At 44.7% G+C, this 20,870-nt stretch overlaps 1 long non-coding RNA gene across 1 annotated transcript; it reads left to right on the top strand.

The window, feature by feature from the left end:
• The first annotated feature begins 1,186 nt into the window (after positions 1-1,186).
• LOC142768892 (uncharacterized) lies at positions 1,187-5,508 on the top strand. Its single transcript, XR_012885523.1, has 3 exons — positions 1,187-1,240; positions 3,909-3,973; positions 5,405-5,508. It is a non-coding gene; the product is annotated as an uncharacterized LOC142768892 (long non-coding RNA).
• Positions 5,509-20,870: the final 15,362 nt, after the last annotated feature.

A 20,870-nucleotide genomic window follows, 5' to 3' on the forward strand; every position in this document is an offset into this window, starting at 1 on the left:
GGAAATCATGACGTGCATGTCATATAAGTTATGACTACACGCCACACTCAATGGTGCGCTCGTGGTCGTTTCGCTAGCTTCGCATATACCAAATTTGGTATTACGTGACGTAAATGCATGAAGAAGGTACATGACTGTTCCAAACACGATTATCATAATATGGGTGTCATGTGAAACATGACTTGAGTATGCTCATAGCGTGCTCCGAGCCATTTCGCTAGCTCCACATATACCGAATTCGGCATTACATGACGTGAATGGATGACGAAGGTAAATTACACATCCAAACAAGACTATCTTGATATGCGTGTCACGTAAAACATGACTACCTGCTACGCTCATGGCATGCTCGCAGCCATTTCGCTAGCTTCACATATACCGAATTAGGTATTACATGACGTGAATGGATGACGAAGGTAAATGACACGTCCAAACAAGATTATCTTGATATGCGTGTCATGCAAAACATGACTAAATGCTACGCTCATAGCGTTCTCACGGCCATTTTGCTTGCTCCCCCATGTACCAAATTTGTTATCACTTGAGGTGAATCGGCGACGAAGGTAAATGGCGCGTCCAAACATAATAATCATGACTTGGAAGTCATGTACGGCATAATTTACGTCCGCCTCGTAACGTTGTGCCAATTTTAAAGTAACATACCGACCTTCTTCATTCGTGCTTCGAATATCATTTATTCCCACTGTACGTGGAATCTGCGTTTTTTTTTCAACAGGCTGCATAAAAACCCCACCGAGGAAGGGTTGGGGTTTTTATGCAGCCTCTCGAAACGCTATGGTTTTTCACAAGGTCAATTTCTGGTAAAACGTCGTAGTGCAAATCATGATTTCTGCAATAACCAGGCGAACTTCCATGTTTTAACCACTGTACAGTCCTGTCATTTTTCAAATAAACTTTCAGTAAGAGCTGAAAGAGCTGCTGGGTTATTTTTCCTTGCTTTCCTCTTTATAGCGCTGTTTATTCTAGCGCTGCCTTTTCAGAGCTGTCCGACTCCCGTTTTTTTTTCGTTTTACCCTGTCATGTGAAACTTGCATTTGCTAGTGCAGTATCTTGCCTCACTGTTTGCATAGTGAATTAAACACAAAAATTCGATTCTTCAGTTATTGAATATATCCATGTACCTGATTTTTTTGTCACTCTTAATATTTTCATGTCACAATCGGGCAGTGGTTCCGCTAGCCATGTTCAACCTCTCCATGCCAACATCAGCGAGAGAGAGGTAAGCTTGTGCCAATGGCATTTCTTCTATGATGAAAAACTCACGGGGGCTTTTACTCAGTCTTCTAAGACATTTGAAAGGTGAAAGCCCACCAACGTGGTTGTTTTAGGACGCATTTTATATCGAGCTGCAAGCTTCCCTACATAACGTTCATTCATTAAACATGGTTAGTTAACTCAGTTCTTGCCTTATTTGCTTCGATTATAATCATAGACATTGTTATGACGCAGAAACAGCAGCAGTCTAACGCACGACAGCTCACTTTCTCGCTATGTGTGCTCTTGGTTGTTCTTTTCGTGCTGGATATTTGTTGTGACAATACATGCGTCATCATGTTTTCGTCATTTAGTGCGGTTCTGAATTGCTTAGGCGTGGCACGATCATTTTTGCTGCACTTCTGTTTCTCCGCCTTTGATGTCCATGCCACACATAAAAATCATTAATTACGGTTGAATTTTGCTGCCCACCCCATGATTGGCTGATTCTTGAAACCAAAAAGAAAAAATACATTTATAGCACTTGCTCACATTTTTCGGAAAACTATTCTTAGGTCTTGCCGACCGTGCTAAAAGAAACCCCAAGCGCACCTTTTATACACAGCAGACTATCGCCCTCGTCACGTTGCGCAGTCTTCGGCATCGGCGTCAAACTGTCAAAAGTATAACACGTGCTCACTTTTCCTGAAACTGACCTTTCTTGTGAGATTCTTTTGTAAATATATTTGAGGCTTTATCTATGGTCGTTTGCGCAATGACTGTTTGCCTTCTCGCTTACGATGACATCTATTCGCGCCATTCGCTCGTAAACGCAATACGTCTTATTCGTCTATCGTGGACAATAACGGAGAAAGTCATATGCCATTATGGCACTATTTATGACACGCGGGCTTTCCCATTCTTTATAAATCAATGTCTAAGTAGAATCAAGATGAAAATAGGACCTAATTATACGGGGTACCTGTCGGCTTCTACTTAGGCTCGTCTTCAGGGTTACCTGCGTGCAGAGCTAGTACTTAAGATTGAAGGTTACTTGTTACCTTCTAAATGGCTTGGAACACAAGCTTTGCAAAGTTTCTTTAACGACCATTGTCAGCATTTTCAATATACAACATCGTCCCTTATGGTAATGTATATATGTAGCTATGAGTTCATTTCACAGGATTTTAGAGCCACTGTTATGATCACTTCGCCAATTACAAAAACATAAAGTCATCAAATTGATCATTAGAGCAGCAACCTAACTATTCATCTGTCGTTTACTTGGGTATAGCACAATATGCAGAAGGTAATGCGGGCTCCATTAATGGCAGAATGAACGGCGAGTGAACGTAAAATTAAGGCACCCATCACGCTCAACATGCTTCCCGAACAAGCAATCGTGTTAAAAATATGGTCATGATGTCGATGTTAACATACTCACAACATCTAAGTGCCAAAACCTGTCAGCGGAAGAAGCTATAGTCTTTATTAGGTATTTGTTACTGAGAACGCATAAGAGCGAGAAAGAAAATCAGGTGGGCAGATGAGATTGAGAAGTTTGCAAGTTTAAGGTGGAAGCGAAAAGCATAGGACCGGGTTGATAGTCAGGACATGGGAGAGGCGTTTGCCCTGCAGTAGGCATAGTCATGCTGATGATGATGATAATGATGATGAGTATCCCCCCCCGCACCTCATTTCAATTTAGTGTAAGAACTAAACACAATATCTTCTACCAAGAAAGAAAATGTTTTCCGAGAATCACCTCCTGAAACTTGTTAATTTTGTATATAATACATAAAGTATTTCATTGACGTATGTGGCGAGCCTGATAACAGTATAATTATTATGGGTCTACGCAGAAAGCCAACTATAGCCGACGCTGCAGTGAAGAAAACGGCAACAAATTGATATTTTCTACAATGTAAATCTAGCAGATAACTCTCTTCTGATGAGACTTAGCTTTCTTCTGGACACATTTGTCAACTTATAGTTGGCCTATGAGATCTGTGCACACGCTAAAGAACCCCATGTGGTCAAAATTTCCGGAGCCCTCCACTACGGCGTCTCTCATAATCATATGGTGGTTTTAGGACGTTAAACCCCACATATTCATCATCAATCATGTCTGCTTATGGAAACGCGGCCACTGGAGGAAGTGAATTTACCTTCATGCTCTCTTTCACTACTTCGCATACCGAGGGGAAAAAGCAGAACGTAGGAAGGTATGACTCATCTGCTGATTGCTGCAACGACAGAGCTCGCGCGATCGAGCCCGATCAAGCAAAGTTCGGGGTATGCCGAAGCCACGCAGTCACCGCTTCAACCTCCGAGCCTTTCGCGTGATGAAAGACGGCTGGCGGGATTCCATTCTGTTTTGGCTGCCCTTGCTACTTTCGCTCAGATATATAGCATACGACGCTTCCGAAATATTATCCGAAACCTCCAGATGGCGACGGCAGCGATGACAAGACAAGTGCCCGAGGATCTACACATTTGCTCTGACAATAGAGTGGACCTGGGTGGTCAGGTTTCATTTCTTGTATCTTCCTGCCTGCCTTCGTGTGATTTCTTCCATTGTCATCGTTCCACGGGGACACTGTTTTTCATGCTTATTTTATGGGATATACAAGGGCAGGTATTGTAGTATTTTTATTGTGCCATATGCAACAATTTTTGCTACTATTTTGCAGGATGTTTCATATACCCAGAATCGGCACTCGGATTTCCGCCTGTCTCTTCAGGGCGACATTTTCATGTGAGAGCTTCATTGTATTGCTATCACCGGGCGTGTTCCGCTTTTTTTTCTGGGAGAAACGGGGGGGAGGAGGAAAGATACTGCAACGTGTCTTCATGGGAAGGAGATGAAGAGAGGAAAGTACTCGTCAAAACCTTGCATCCTTGGCCGGCGTAAGAGGCGACACTCACGTGGACTCTCACATGCTATGCCTTTCTCTTCAAACAGAGACGTTTAAACTCATCTAAATTTGTCACACAACCACGTTTAGTAGTCACATGCAATCAATCGAGCTTATCACGCCAGAGTCGTTCAATCTCGTGCATCTGTATGAGACCGAATGTGTCGTGAGACTTAGCGAGTCCACTTACGAGCAAGTTTCTACTCAACATCCGAAGTACGTGTATGCCATATCCCCTTGAGGCCTGGCGTCCACAGGTGTGAACGCCAATTTTTCTTGCCGTTGCCCTCAGCCTAGGCGAAAAGAAAGGGCAAGAAGCATTGTGCATACGATCGATTGAATCTTCTGCATAGTCAAAGCGTCTTGACTCTGCCCCAATGGGCTGCTTATAAGCGCAGCTAATCACTTTTGTGAAAGAAATCGTGATGTTTGGCAGATAACTTGAGGTTGCGCGTTTCAGCACCAAATTTATAAGTATTATTGTTTATGGCTCAAAAAGAACGCTGCCAAAAACGAATGCGGCGTGCATTTTGGGCCTAAGAACAACTTCTCTTGTAAAAATCGAACACGACTGGCTGCAGGGTAATTAAATATTCAAATATTCTCTAATTAAGGTTAATTTGCAAAACTCGCCCAAATATCGTATTTCTTTTTTTCTTTTATATAACGAGTGCCTTACAACTATGTTGTGTGAAATTTACCCATATTCGGATACGGCATCACAGTTCGCGCCTGAAAGAGATATGAAGTATATTATAGACAGAACAATATTGTTCTTAAGCAGCTCCCTAAAGAACAAAAATAACCAAATAATTCTTTATCATAGAACTATAAGGACGAAAACTATACAATAATGATTCTATAGTCATTAAGCTATGACACGAAGCAATAATGCAAAAAAGAACGAATTTTAAGCGACAAAACAGATTTTAATAAATACTACTTCCCGTCCGACCTTTTTTTCCCAGACACGTTTCGACTAATGGCTCAGTAGCAATCTTGAGTGTCAGATTTTTGAAAAAAACATAAAATTGAGAAAGCTTCATGTTTGTCCTGAAGTCTTCATGTTCTTTCTTCGTGCTGTTATTTTTTAACTTCTATAGCTTATCACAGGAAGCAGCTACAAATATAGTGAAAATGCTCAGCCATAAAGAAGAGTTTAGTATTAGGAAAAATATTGAAACCATTTACGCAGTATAAACAAGCACCATATCGGCGTATACTTGTGGGTATCACTTGATTGATCAACATGTTCCGTGCTTTATTTTCAGATAACTTTTACAGACATACTGATATAATCCTGATGGAGCATACCTCGAAGCACGTCAATAACACCCTGAATTGTCTGACCCCACATTACAAGAATAAAGGCCAGGTACAGTGCCTCTATTGCATCCTCTTTCGAACCACTAATATGATAGCAACCGTTTCTTTCACACGAGCGACACAGCCTGGACCAAATTCATTATGTTTCCTTCACGCACTCCATTCCTTCAGCCGGTCGCGTTCGTCGACTCATTATCAGCATTGACTTTTGCGAGCGATTCCGTGTCCTGAGAAGTTTTTGTCATTGATTCCTATTCTCTTTTGTGCTGGTAGTTTAAACAAATGTAATTAAACTATATATTTGACGAGTCTTTCTTTTTTAATACCATCAATCAGAGCCCCTCATCACTTGTTGATGAACTTTTCTACATTTGTGTGCTCGCCTGTTGACCCGAAAGTCGTGAATTTGATCTAGACAATGGCAGTGGAGTTTAAATGGAGGCGAAGTTTTACTCTGTACTATGCCAGTGCGCGTTACAAAGCATTAGGTGGTCCTAAGTCTCTCTGAGGATAAGATGCTCTTTCATGCTTCGGGACATGTATTCCCTGAATCGCTAGCGCCATAGAGCTGTCCCTGACAAAAAAGTAAACCTAATCCTCATTTCGAACGTGTTCGTAGCGAAGGCGAGTGTATCGTGACAATAAAAAATATTGTAGATGCAACGTTTGTTAGTTTATGCCAAGTTATTTAGTCTTATACGTTTTGACGATATTGTCTAGTGGTCAGACGTATTGTCTATGGGTCATTCGGACATTCCAACTATTTCACTGTGCTCACTGTTTTGTGTTAGCTTTCAGGCCACGTTTGCTACATTGAGTTGTCACTAATAAAACGAAAATTTCATTCGCAGGAAATGTCAGGATTTGAAAAAGTGGAAGACTGCACCGCTGTGATCGTGGCCTACGAGGTATGTCTTGTGCACCACCACGCCTTGTTTTAGTCATTCCTGGCCAGGTAGAAATATGTGAAATAATTGAATACCCTAGCAAAAAAGGAAACAAGCCCGCTTGCTAAATGTTTGCTGAAGAATAAGGCGTACGTATCATCCGCTAATGAGGTTGGATGGGGGTGCCAGGGGCGCTTCTCCTCAGTGACAGCTGTGAGGTGTACCACGAACCCTATCCGGCGAGTGATTAGCAGCCCTTCCACTGTGTGGCTTCTGCCTCAAGGGGCCTAATGTTGCTGCTCGCGTTACGTCAAAAGAACTAGAGGCCGCGAAGTGCACTTGCCTCCCTCTGTTCAACAATCACTGGTTTATGTCAGCAATGGCTATTTCCACCATCATTGTGATAGTGTTCGTGGCTATCTTGTTCGATGTGTTAGTATTTCCTTTCACGTGCATGGCGCCGGATGATTTAGGCACTGTTTACAACTACAAACTTTACTTTGCAAAGCTAGCTGATGCATTGATATCGCAGTCAATTCATCGCGATGTGGGCAAACCTGTGACCTATATATTCTCCTTCGCTTTGCATTAATTTCGCTCTCTTTCCTATTTCTTTGTGCCACGTACGGCAGACCTTCCAGCAACGGCTGTTCAGCAAGCAGTACCTAAATGTCGACTACAGACTGCAAGGCCTCGGAAATGTCACAGCAAATCAACTGTTTTTCGTATACTACGCACTGGTGAGACTTTTATGCGGTGGTAATTTCTGTATACTGGTTGGGTTTTCTAGTCCTCTTCAGAAAAGCTTGATAAAGTGAGCATCATTGCTGCGAACAGGTCAAGGTCAAGTTCAATTTCTTTATATACAAAAGCGCATCTTATCCCATCGAAAATTAAGAAAACATTTCATATAACAGAACATAAAAAATTAATAATGCAAATTAGGAACTAAAACTGAACGAATAACAAGACGCTAAAAACAAACCCGTGTTTCTAACTGCTATCCAGGCCGCTGAAAGACAAAGCTTTCGAAAAATGAGAAAAAGTAACAATGAAAAAAAGAATGTTTGTAACTGCCCGTAGCGCACATGTCGCGTGCTAAGTTTCCGAACTAATACGGCGATCTGGGCCAATCAGTATATTGACATCTTAGGGTAAACGTGCTGCACGGCGCAGACAATGAACGAGAAACGGACGACACAGGCGCAGTCTTTCAAGGGAAAACTTTAGTTCGTTCACAAACGAAAATGCGTTTAAGACACGTGGTCTCTTGTGTACCGGCCAATCACCATATGACTTCACGGCATTTTTGTTTGTGCACGAAATAACTTTTTTTCTTCGGTTGAGAGTCAGCGCTCGTGTCTTCCGTTTCTAGATCATTGTTTATGATGTGCTGCATGTTCGCCCGAATGTGCTAAGTTTCCTTGTCAAACATACCGCCGAATGAAAAAACGCCTACAGTGTCCCTCACATTTGGCCCAATAGGGAATATCATAATAATCAGTAATATTTATTTCCTATTTCTTTCACGTTTTCTTTTTTTTTCAGAGCATGTGCGGGCATCCCGATCTGAAGAAAGCTGGGATGGCGGCGGTCTTGCAAGATCGGTACGTGTTAGCCTACTTTCTGCCCTAGTGGTAAACTACCATGTGAAGCGTCGGTCGAAGACTTGAAACTGTAAATTACGCTTTCGCAAACATACGACCGCACAGGCATACATTAACTCTCGCGTTTTTAGGCCGAAAGCCTGAAATGCCCCATCAAGCGCGAAGTTTCGCCGCCAGCGTTTGTGGAGTAGAAAATTAGTGAAGCAAAAGTCATCATCATGCAGAGACATCATGATATGACGTAATGATCACGTCACAGATCTCATGACGTTGCGATGTCATTACAACAGCACATGACGTAACCTCACTTGATAACACCGTCATAAGATATTGTTACGGAGATGAAGTAAAGGCAGAGGGAGGACACAATCAGCTAACAGGCACTTGAGTGTACCAATCCGCCATTGTGACTGTTGCCTGTGGTTTAGGCCACAGGCAAGATCACGCGAAGAGACTTATACCCGCCACCACGCATCGATGGCGCATTGGACTGCCTGCACAGCGCTACATACTTATCGTCTATTGATCTTCGGTTCGGCTACTGGCAGATTTCTGTCGATGAGATGGACCGTGAGAAGACAGCTTCATTACAACGGATGGTTTATGCCAGTTTAAGGTCATGCTTTTTGGACTATGTAACGCCCTTGCCACATTCGAACGAATTATGGACTCTCTCCTGCGGTTTTACAAGTGGTCTACTTTTCTCTTACCTAGACGACGGGATAGTCTTTTCATTTTCTTTCGATAGCCGCCTGATCCGTCTCGTTGCGATTCTCGCAGTCTTCAGAACAGCTGCTGCTACAACTCAATTCCAAGAAATGTCAATTTGGCCGCCGTCAGATTGCCGTTCTGGGCCACCCTGTAAACGCCGATGGCGTCCAACCAGATCCCGAAAAGATCCGCGCCATTTGTAGCTTTCCGGTGCCCCATTCCACATCCGACGTCCAGAGCTTCATCGGCTTATGTTCGTACTTTTGTCGTTTTGTGAAAAACTTCGCCGACGTTGTCAGGCCACTCACAGATTTGTTGAAGAAGGATACCACATTCTCTTGGGGCCCTGAGCAGGCTCAAGCGTTCACCGCTCTCATTGGCTACTTAACTAAGCCCCCCATACTTGCCCACTGTAATCCTTCTGCTGCCACGGAAGTTCGCACCGACGCTAGTGGCCACGGTATTGGCGCAGTTCTCGCTCAGCGACACCACGACAGACAGTGCGTGATAGCTTACGCCACTTGCCTGCTTTCTTTCCTGAGAGGAACTATTCCATCACCGAGAGAGAGTGTTTAGCTTTAGTTTGGGCCGTCGCCAAGTTCCGGCCATATTTATATGGTCGCATATTCTCCGTCGTTATGGACCACCACGCTCTCTGCTGGCTGACTTCTGTGAAGGACCCGATTGGACGTCCGGGTCACTGGGCTCTGAGGCTCCAGGAATTTTCGTTTAGTGTCAGCTACAAGTCTGGCCATTCGCACAAGGGTGCAGACTGTCTTTCTCGTCATCCGGTGGATCCTTCTGATCACGTTGCGACTGACCTGGAGAGCAGCGTAACGGCGTTTACTGACATGGGCGATATGCGTATTGATCAACGATGGGATGAGTCAGTGCGCACTATCATCGACGCCATCCAGTCTAACAGCCATGACGCTGAATTCCGTATGTTCGTGCTGCATGACGGCATCCCCTACCAACGCAACGTCAGCACTGAAGGCCCTGAGCATCTGCTTGTCATTCCTCGTCATCTACAGCCTGCCATACTTGAACAACTTCACAACGCGCCAACAGCAGAACACCTCGGTGTTTCCCGCACATACAACCGCGTGCGACGTCGCTTCTTCTGGCCAGCACTGTAACGCAGCATGCGTTGATATGTCGCCACTTGCGACCTCTGCCAGCGCCGAAAAAGACCTTCTTTGCTGCCAGCTGGATATCTTCACCCAATTGAAGTGCCCTCTGAACCATTTCATCAGGTGAAACTCGAACTTCTTGGCCCTTTTCCGACGACGACACTGGGAAATAAACGGATCGCCGTCGCCACAGGTTACGCGACCATTTACGTGATAACAAAGGCCATGCCGACCAGTTCCGCCACTGACGGCGCCGATTTTCTTTTTTTATGACAGCATCTTACACCATGGGCACCCCGACAGCTGCTTACGGACCGCGACCGCTCTTTCTTCTCCAAAGTTGTCGACTACCTCCTTCAATCGTGTGCCACAGCGCATAAGCTATCTACCGCCAACCACCCACAAACTAATGGCCGAACTGAACGTCTCAACCACATGCTCACAGAGATGCTTTCGATGTACGTGTCCGAAAATCATCGTGACTGGGACACCACGTTGGCTTATGTGACTTTCGCATATAATTCCTCTCGACATGACACCACGGGATTCTCACCTTTTTATCTTTTGTATGGTCGCGACCCCATATTGCCATTTGAAATCACCTTACCTCTCGTGTCATCTGCTTCCGAGTACGCTCGCGAAGCCATTGATCGGGCTCACATGGCTCGTCAAGTTGCCCAGTCTCGTCTCACCAAGTCACAGGATATGCAAAAAAGCCCGCTACGACCACCGGCATCGAAATATAAAGTTTCCACCAGGTGACCGCGTGCTCCTCTGGTCACCGTGTCGCCGTGTAGGTCTCTTCGAAAAACTTTAGTCCCGATACGCAGGACCCTACCTTGTCTTACGTCAATTTAGCGACGTCAACTACGAGATAGCGCAATTGCACTCCAATACGTCACCAAGTTCGTCACTTGTTGACATTGCCCATGTTTCGCACATGAAACCCTACTTCTGTCGCACTTCTCCGGACTCGCGCCGAGATGGTGCTCCAACGCCCGGGGGTCCTGTTACGGAGATGAAGTAAAGGAAGAAGAAGGACACAATAAGCTGAGATCCACGCAAGTGTGCCAATCAGTCATTGTAACTCTTGCCTGTGGTTGTTTCTCTGTAATTTCATTTTGTACAGAAGTTACCGACTCCGTAACAATATTGTAGCTCAGTGAAAGGTCATCTAAATACAGAGGAACAGCATACCCAGGTGGGGTGCCTATGTTATTGGAGGCACTTCACCTGGTGGCGGTGTGTTGCGCACATCAGTACAACTTCCCGGTGCTGCGTAAGCATACTAGGCAAGCTGCCAGTGGGCATGTGGCTAAATGCAGATTAGTAGGCCTCGCGTTTCTCGTTTTCTAGAAGTTATACTAGCGTGTAAAAATCCAAATAAGCACGAAAAAACTTAACTATGCTGTCTAGATGATCTCCGCGTTCGTTCCCCTTGTGCTTGGCGCTAGAATGAATTGCCATGGCGTATAAGCACAAGCAAACACAGAGAGTGGCAACACACCAATTCAAAAATATTTACCTCACTCAAAACAAAAATTAATTTGATAAGGCTTTCTGAGGGAGCAGACAATAAAAGCGTCTAGCAAATCTACTTTTGAGCATATTTTACTAAGACCACCCCAATGTTGAATGAACATTTTTTTTCTACTTTGTCGCCACCTGTACACTTCATTTAGCACTATATACGCCTGAAAGTATTTTCGGTCTACAGTAAAACATGTTGCCCCGCTGCGGTGGTCTAGTGGCTAAGGTACTCGGCTGCTGACCCACAGGTCACGGGATCGAATCCTGGCTGCGGCGGCTGATATTCCGGTGGAAGCGAAAATGTTGTAGGCCTGTGTGCTCAGATTTGGGCACACGTTAAAAACCCCAGATGGTCGAAATTTTTGGAGCCCTGAACTACGGCGTCTCTCATAATCATATGGTGGTTGTGGGACGTTAAGCCCCACACATTAATCAATCAGTAAAACATCTTGAAAATATGCTAATCTAAACTCTCAGATTTCGTTAAATGTTGTCTTTCTAATAAAAAAATCCCAATATAGATTATATTCTCCCTATTCGAGGCCGCATAATAACCACGAAAGCTTAAACGTACGTAAAACTTAAGTAAAAGCCTACCATCGTTCTAAAGGCAAAAATATGTCTTTAGCAAGTTTAGGAAGAACGAATTTTTCATGAGCTATAGCTTCGAGCTTTCCCAAATAATTCACATGAGGGTGGCAGTACTGGAAAAATTTTTTTGCAAAATGCTGTATTGGGGGAACACTTTCGTTTTACGTAAATTGTACTGATTTTTTTTTTTCGAGCAACTCAAAGATGGACGAGCACCAGGGTTGGAACAGTTCGCATGCAATTGCCCCATATGTCTTTCGCATTCGAGCAGTCTTCAGTCAGGGCCCCGCCCCAGCGGTCTAGTGGCTAAGGTACTCGGCTGCTGACCCGCAGGTCACGGGATCGACTCCCGGCTGTGGTGGTGCATTTCCGGTGGAGGCGGAAATGTTGTAGGCCCATGTGCTCAGATTCGGGTGCACGTTAAACAACCCCAGGAGGTCGAAATTTCCGGAGCCCTCCACTACGGCGTTTCTCATAATCGTATGGTGGTTTGGGGACGTTAAACCCCACATATCAATCAATCAATCAATCGAGCAGTCTTCAGTGATTGTATGAGAAACTTTTCCGAGTTCGTTTTTTTTGTCACCGCAATATATCTTTAACACCTCAATGAATTCTTACATTTCTTCTGATAAAGATATACACATGCGGTTCAACTGTAGTCTTGCACAAAAGTATTCGCTTGGCACGCTCGAGGGGGGGGGGGGTATTCAGAAGCACAGGGCCACCTGTCAACCTTGCTGCGGGAGGGTTACATGCGTGAGGGTTAGCGTGATAGGAGCAGATAGTCGCTCTCGTGTTTCTCAATACACTGCTTCCGGCCGGCGAAGAACTTTCGTCATGTGTGAAATTCGAGAATTGGTTTAAATTACTGTTAAATTTAAAATGAATAGTTGAAAATTGCACTAAGTCTGTAGTTTTAGTTCATGTTACATTGGATACATATATCGGACCATAATTTCACTTTAGATTAGGGCCATATAACTGTAAGTATAATTATCCGAAATAATGTGTTTCCCGGAAGGTCAACTGAGATTTTGTGGCACCCGGCGGAGCAGACCAGTCACACGAGTATTCTCTGCAATCCGCTTCGGCAGCACGGCTGAACGCTGTGTTGACCCAACGCACACCAACGCCAATGTAGTGTGCCTTCTCTTTGTAGGTATAGTCGTGCCAGACACCTTAGCGAAGGACTACGGTCACCTTCATGGAGCTTTTCACTTGCTTTTTCTACAGCGAAAGTAAGCTCTCATAAGATCACAGCAAGGGCCGTAACTGGCGCTGTATTTGTCCGCCGCCACCACCAGAGGTGTGCGTTACCACTATCGCGCCAAATAACACAACAAAAAGCTATATATATATACATACATATATATATATATATATACATATATATATATATATATATATATATATATATATATATATTGCAGCCCTCACGACCACGCCAATATTAGCCCACTTCAAACAGACTGCACCGACAGAAGTTCGTACGGACGCGAGTGGCCACGGAATTGGTGCTGTTTTAGCTCAGCGTCAGCATGGACGTGACTGTGTCATCGCCTACGCCAGCCGCCTTTTATCTCCTGCCAAGAGCAACTATTCCATCACAGAAAGAGAGTGTCTTGCTCTTGTGTGGGCTGTCGCTAAATTTCGCCCGTACCTGTTCGGTCGCAGTTTTACTGTTGTAAGTGATCACCATGCACTCTGCTGGCTTTCCTCGCTCAAGTATCCAACGGGACGTCTCGGTCGTTGGTCTCTCCGCCTCCAAGAATACACCTTCTCGGTCGTGTAATAATCTGGTCACCTCCATCAAGACGCCGACTGTCTGTCACGGTATCCAGTGGATCCACCAGACGCCACAGAGAGAGCTACGGAGGCTTGCGTCTTATCAATATCAGACTTTCTTGATATCGCTACTGAGCAACGCCGCAACCCGAATTTACTTCGCATCATAGAAAACCTGAGTTCCGCTACTCCACCCACTTCTCTGAACTTGTATTTCCTTCATGAAGGTGTTCTCTACCGCCACAACATGCGCCCTAATGGTCCTGACCACCTACTCGTTGTGCCTTCCCATTTGCGTGTAGATGTTCTTCGACAACTTCACGATGAACCTGCCGCCGGTCACCTGGGAGTCACCCGCGTTTATGATCGCGTCCGGCGCCGTTTTTTCTGGCCACGCCTATATCGCTCTGTGCAAAAGTATGTCGCCAGCTGCGACCTTTGTCAACGTCGAAAACGACCAACATCGCTTCCAGCTATCCTTCTTAACCCTATTGAGATCCCTGTTGAACCATTCTACCGCGTAGGACTTGACCTTCTCGGGCCATTTCCCACTTCTGCATCCGGGAACAAATGGGTTGCCGTGGCAACCGACTACGCGACACGTTAAGCGATCACCCGCGCTCTTCCAACCAGCTGCGCTACCGATGTCGCTGACTTTCTACTGCATGACATCATATTGCATCACGGCGCTCCTCGACAGCTCGTTACTGACCAAGGCCGATACCTTTTATCTCGTGTCGTCCAGGATCTTGTACGTTCCTGTTCCACGAACCACAAGTTCACAACGGCATACCATCCACAAACTAATGGACTTACAGAGCGCCTGAATCGCACTATCACCGACATGTTGTCAATGTATGTTTCTCCAGACCACCGTGACTGGGACGCAACGCTACTTTACGCCACCTTCGCTTACAACTCCTCCAGACATGACACCGCAGGCTATTCCCCGTTCTACCTTCTTTATGGACGCGAACCCTCTCTGCCTCTTGATACACTCCTTCCCGCTGGTTCAAACTCCCCTGTCACATACGTCCGCGATGCCATAGAGCGAGCCGATGCAGCACGACAGATTGCCCGAGAATGACTCATACTTTCTCAAGCCTCTCAGAAAGAACGATACGATCATCACCACCGCGAAGTTTCGTATGCACCAGGTTCTCTCGTACTCTTGTGGACCCCATGTCGTCACATCGGCCTCTCAGAAAAACTTTTATTTCGCTATGACGGACCATACAAAGTCCTACGCAAGATCACCAACCTCACCTACGAGATACAGCGAGTCGTCGACGAAGCGCACTTAATGCTACCACCATCCACTCTTGTGCACGTCGTAAGACTGAAGCCTTATGTGTCACCCAACACTCCCCTGTCGTGACAAGCGCCGGGTCGGCGCTTTAACGCCGCGGGGTAGTGCCACAAGGCAGTAGTGGGGTTGGGACATAAAGCGGTAGAGGGTCCCTGCCTGAAAGAAAAGTCTACGAAGTGGATAGAGACTGGTCCCAGCTGATACACTGCAATGATTCAACTTTCAGGAGAATTTCATATCACGATTCCACCACAGATATTCAACAAATTCTATTATATCTCCCCCCACCCCTTTTTTTATTGCGCCAAATTAATTTCACAGTCAAAACACAGTAATCATATTCCCCTAATCTAGAAAATCTATAGGTATTTGGTTGCAATAACCACCGGCTTCTTGACCAATCCCCCTTAGTGGGTGAGAGTCACAAAAGAAAGGAACAAGCAAGCAAGCAAGCAAGCCCGCCAGTGCGCCAGGCATTGTCATCGCGTGTAAACGTCGTAAATATCTACAAATATACGTTTTCTTGTAAATATATATATATATATATATATATATATATATATATATACATACAATACTACCAACAATAAAATGAAATTCGAACCCCAGCCCTTGCGCAGCAGCCCAGCGTTCTACCACTGAGCTACGCCGCTGCTTGACATCGTCGCTAACTGACGCTATTGAGGCTTCATCTCTGGTAAGTGAACATGTATAATAAAGCGTTTTAGAACAGTAAAGTAAAAGCAAGGCGTCTGAAAATATTAATTACGTGACCAGCGGGTCTTTGAATGCTCTGATTCGTTACAAAAACCTCCGTTTATTTTCTTCATCGTCGTCAGCCGCAGCATCAACAATGTAGCGGGTACCACGTTTTTCCGAACAATGACGAAAAATGGCTTAGAGGACGCTTCCAAACAACAAAAAAGTTATCATCTAGTGCGTACCGTGCAAGTGTGCTTGTAGCGGATGCCACAAGAGTGTTTCAAAAAACTTTCGAGAAAGGCCACTCTTACAGCCTTCGCTGTGAATGTGCTGCGCGTTACAGGCACACCTGGTGTGTTTATTTACGGTTTATATGCATTTTTGGGGGTTGAGGGGTTGGTGGGTCGAACCGACAGCGCATATGCTGTTCCTCTGCGATACTGAGCTCGCGTTCTTGTGCAGCGTCAACGTGCCCCTCATGAACCTGCCAGAATTTGCGAGTGCGTTCAACTGCCCAGCTGACTCACCGATGAACCCGAGGAACAGGTGCAGCTTCTGGAACTGAGCAGGAAGGCCTATTTCACTTGCTTCGAACTAAAAGAAACCTAAATTAATTCTCGACATCCCCCGTGTTGTCATGTCTTCTTTCAACCAGCATTAAGCTTTCCGTTTGCTTATTTGCGTGTTTGTTTGTTTCTTTGCAGAAAATCTTTCGAATACCACTTTAGCACTCGCCAGTGTCGATTATAAGTGGTGTGTGCTTGAGAGACAATAAATACCAACGCATTTTTACAAGATTCAGTGAGGCAGCAACTAGGCTTCGTTATATGCAGTATTACGATAATAGTGACTAAGTAATATTTCAGAAACGGGATTTCCAATCTACTAAACAGGGGAGCTGAAACTTGGGCAATGCAGAAGCTTGAGGTACCCTTGCAACCAGCGTCGCAAAAACAAAGGGCCTTAACGGTAACGTTTACTCAAACAGAAGTGGGTAGTGAAAATGAAACCAGTAAAAATTGTGTATATTTATTCAACTCATCATGTGACAATCACATATTCTATTCTAGCGTCCATGAATTTGCTTTGATGCACAATTGCTGGTTTGAGCACGAGCTTTGTGACGCACAGGGTTAGGGTATATGTATACTGCTGATTCCCGGAATACACTACGTTCATGAAAGTTAGCGCAATGTCTCTCTCTGTGTGTGTGTGTGTGTGTGTGTGTGTGTGTGTGTGTGTGTGTGTGTGTGTGTGTGTGTGTGTGTGTGTGTGTGTGTGTGTGTTCTGTCCGATCCTGGATGCGCTATACATCGAATGCTATGCATAACCAACAAGCCCGCCTTGCAACCTTGGTTGGTTTCCCGGAGGCTTGGGCCGGCGTCCTTGGTGGAGTGACGGGTACCTGTTCCTGTGCGCGGGTATGAGCTATACTGGGTGGTACCTCGAAATTGATATTTGGCTCTTGAGCCTAGTGCAAGAACTGGCTGGAGGCTCGGAAGCACCTCGGCTTCGGTATGTCACAGAAAGTAATGGTGAATTCTTGAGGGGTCCTCTCTTCTGGAGGCTTCAGCAGCACTTAGTGGTTTTTGGGGAGTTCATTCAGCACTCGCCGGTGTCATCGCTCTTTCCGGATCAGGTAATGACTGGATTGTTTTCCACTCATTGTTTTGTTTTGTTTTGTATAGAAAAAGTGGCTCATGATGACGATGATAATGAATATAAATGGAACCTCTACAATGGTTCATACCCACTCCTGGGGAATCGGCCAGGATTTTTTGTGATTGTTTTCGGCATTTGAAGTATTAAATGTCGATAACAAAAGAGCAAAACATACCTAAGAACGGAAAGATTGCAGTATTGGTTAATTTTTACCATTCAGATCGGACAGCACAGTCGTTATCTTCGATAAAAATTGCAGTAGAAAAAGAATAAAAATCTTTCTTGCATACATTTCTTACTTCTATAATATTAGCTATACAAGTACAAATTTAGTCGCAATAATTTTATTTTATGAAAGCAGTTGCAAACACCGTCCAAAGCGTTCCTCCGGTTGACACCCACAGACGAAGTACCACAGGTTCGTAAATTGTCAATTGTAAAGTTCAGCCTTAAAAGTTGCTAATGGGAATATAAGTAGTGATTTCCTTAGCAACCTGTAACGGCGACATAAAAAAAACGCGGCTGATCCCCCTGAATAGGAATCGGCATAACACGAAACTGAAACGCACCTTTATAGAAGCAGTTGAGCGTTTATTGTGCATTGTTTCAGAAAGAGCAACGAATTGCAAAGTTACGTTAACAACGGCAAGCAACTCGAAACTAGCAGCGTACACCTCAAGCAGAAAGCACGCACGAAATTAGCACACAGGACGAGCGCGGACTAACAACCGCCAGAGCTCCACAGTTGAAGCACGCACTTCAAACAGAAAGAAAGACGCACAATTGAGCGCAAAAGTAGACAAGCGCGACCAATTGTCACAATTCTTCCTGCATCGTGTGTCAGCAGCGCGCTCCTTTTGTAAACGCGGCCGCGGTAGCATGCGACGTGACCTTAGTCCTCTCCCGAATTACGAGTCTGGTTAGCACGCGCGCGCAGAAGAGACGACGCTCCGTGAAGGCTGCGCTTCGAGGAGCGCACGGGTGCGACTGTTCTCACAACAAATCCGTGCAGGGCGGGGCCTCGCCGCGATGACGTAGCCACCATTTTCTTTTTTTTCTCCCTCTCCCTCCCTCTCTGTTTGGCAGCGCGTTCGCTCAACACCACCTAGACTTGGTTCGCTGTGTGCTGTTCTGTGGCTGTATGCTGTGTGCGGCGTCTCCCTGATCTGTGGCGGCGTGCGCTGTCTTGTCATATTGAGCTGTTGAATATTAAGCTGTTGAGAGGTCCTTGGCTGTTGTCAACGGGAGGTATGCTGTGCGGACATCAAGATACCTAAATGTAAGAATGTCTCGATTGCTTCCTAATGTTTTGCTCTGCGCGTAGATTTAGCATTGAAACACGTGGATGAAGGGACTCAACAGGGCAGTACAGGCTTGTTTGCAGTTGCGGTTAGTGCAACACTAGACAATTGATTGGTTTTCGCCTTTTTGAAAGTTGGGTTATTATTGTTCTGGTTGCCGGTTCAGTTTCCCTGGCACCGATTCATTTCGGTTTGAGTGGAGTACCGGGTCCGGGACATGACCCGATCTTCAGAAATTTTAAGAAACGTTATTGGAAGTGAACTGTTTTAGTTTCGGGCTCCAGTCATGATTAGAACAGCGCATGCAAGCTAATCATGACTTAAAAAAATTAAAGGTCTGCCATAGGGTCACATACCTTATCTATTCTGCTCCTGTGTTCTTTAGATAATTGCCCTGAATTCAAGGCAGAGCTGCGCTTAGGCGTTTAGTTTGTTTCCATTTGTGCGTTTCAGAATTAACATTTATGTTATTTTCAACACCGAAAAAACAATCGTGCGCAACACGAGACACGAATTGTGGATGGGTTATTCGTGACACATCCGTATGTGCCATCCCTGGTCCTGCTAAAAGTGTGAATTACACGTTAGAGCGAGGCAGGCCCGATGTTGAACTCATATGAGAAGCTGAAGTGTCAGCGTCGAGCTTTTTTGTAGTGTTGTATTAAAAACCCAAGGCCCAACCAAACTGTAACGTGTTGGTGCTGCTTGTAAGCTGTAACTTAAACGCCATACGAAAAAAGTCTGGATAATTATTAATAATAATGATAATTATATTTATTATTCTGGTTGACGAAAGCCAGCCAGAATTTCTTGCCAGAGGCAGCGCATCTTAAAGTTTTCTTGCTGCAGTTACACAAAAACTAAAACGAGATTTGATATTGCCCTCTGTCCTGCATAAAAGTAGGTGCCTTCATTAAATCCTCTTTATTGTTTATTTTCAGCCAATGTCGTCTTCTCCGTGATCCACTGCTGATCTCGAATCCCTCTGGACAATATGCCGTTTCCAGTTGTCAAGGGAACTGTCAAAGTATGCATATCCGGAATGGAATACTAGCAGAAGACACAGGAGAAAAAGAAGACCAAATATGTTACATCGTGATGCACTTGCAAACACTTCAATCTCATTCAGATATGCAGTAGCCTTCTAGTTCAAAGATTGTGTGCAGGCAGTGTAAGGTGCATACTTTGCGGCAGCTGTATTTAACGTATTTTTCCTTATACATATGCCCCTTTTGGGGCTCTTAGGGTATTTCTAGCCAATGAATACATTTAGAAAAAGCCCAAGAGCATTATGACTGTGAACGAGACACATAGCCGGGGGTTGCTGCTCACCGAAATGTTCAGTTTTTGCTGGGACCTCTTCTACCACCTCTCCCACCTTTGACGTTTTGCCATGCCTTCCCCCCCTCAGTAGTTGCGAGCGAAAGAAAATCATGGCTACATCCCTGGTGTGAACTATAAAAACATGGGCTTGTTTTTTTTGCACTTATCAAAGCCGACCTGTGTGTCTGTTAACATGCAAAAGCACCAGAAATAACTATTCTTTATTTCATTTACATCATGCAAGTACCGCTGATTGGCCGAAGGAGTGTACGGAAAAAGTGAACAAACCTCCAAGGCACAAAGAAGAGGGTTCATGAGGCTTCTCTCCTTTGCATGGAAGGCTATGTAGTATGCACCATACATTGGGTTGCATGTTTTGGATACATGACGGGCAAAAACTAGGCAGCTCTACGTTGACTATTTCTAGTTTCACGATACTAAATGTACATGTTGAAGAGTTTAATTCAAAAATACTAGCTGATAAATGCTAAGTTGAGACGATCACCTTCTGGTAATATTTTCTTGTGCATTCGTGTTTCTTATGCAACCCCTTTTTATATCCCCATTCCCATATGGTGCCATTTAAAAAGTTTTCAGATTGAATAATTAAGCAGCTCGCCCAAGTCAGTAGTATCACTATGGACCAGATTTAGGGGAAACGTCCAAGGTGGAGTAAGATTCTGCAAAGGAAAGTTTGACATCCACATTTAGGTGGATGTCAAACTTTCCTTTGCAGTATCAATATGTATACCTAAAGCGTTTCACTGAGGGGGTAGTTCCCATAGTTGCCCTAAAAAAATGCCACTTTGTTTGCCCAGCCTCTACATCAACCGGTCACAGCTGTTGCAGCAGTCTTGATGAAATTGC

Source organism: Rhipicephalus microplus, chromosome 1 (genome assembly GCF_043290135.1).
Source record: "Rhipicephalus microplus isolate Deutch F79 chromosome 1, USDA_Rmic, whole genome shotgun sequence".
Classification (NCBI taxonomy): domain Eukaryota; kingdom Metazoa; phylum Arthropoda; class Arachnida; order Ixodida; family Ixodidae; genus Rhipicephalus; species Rhipicephalus microplus.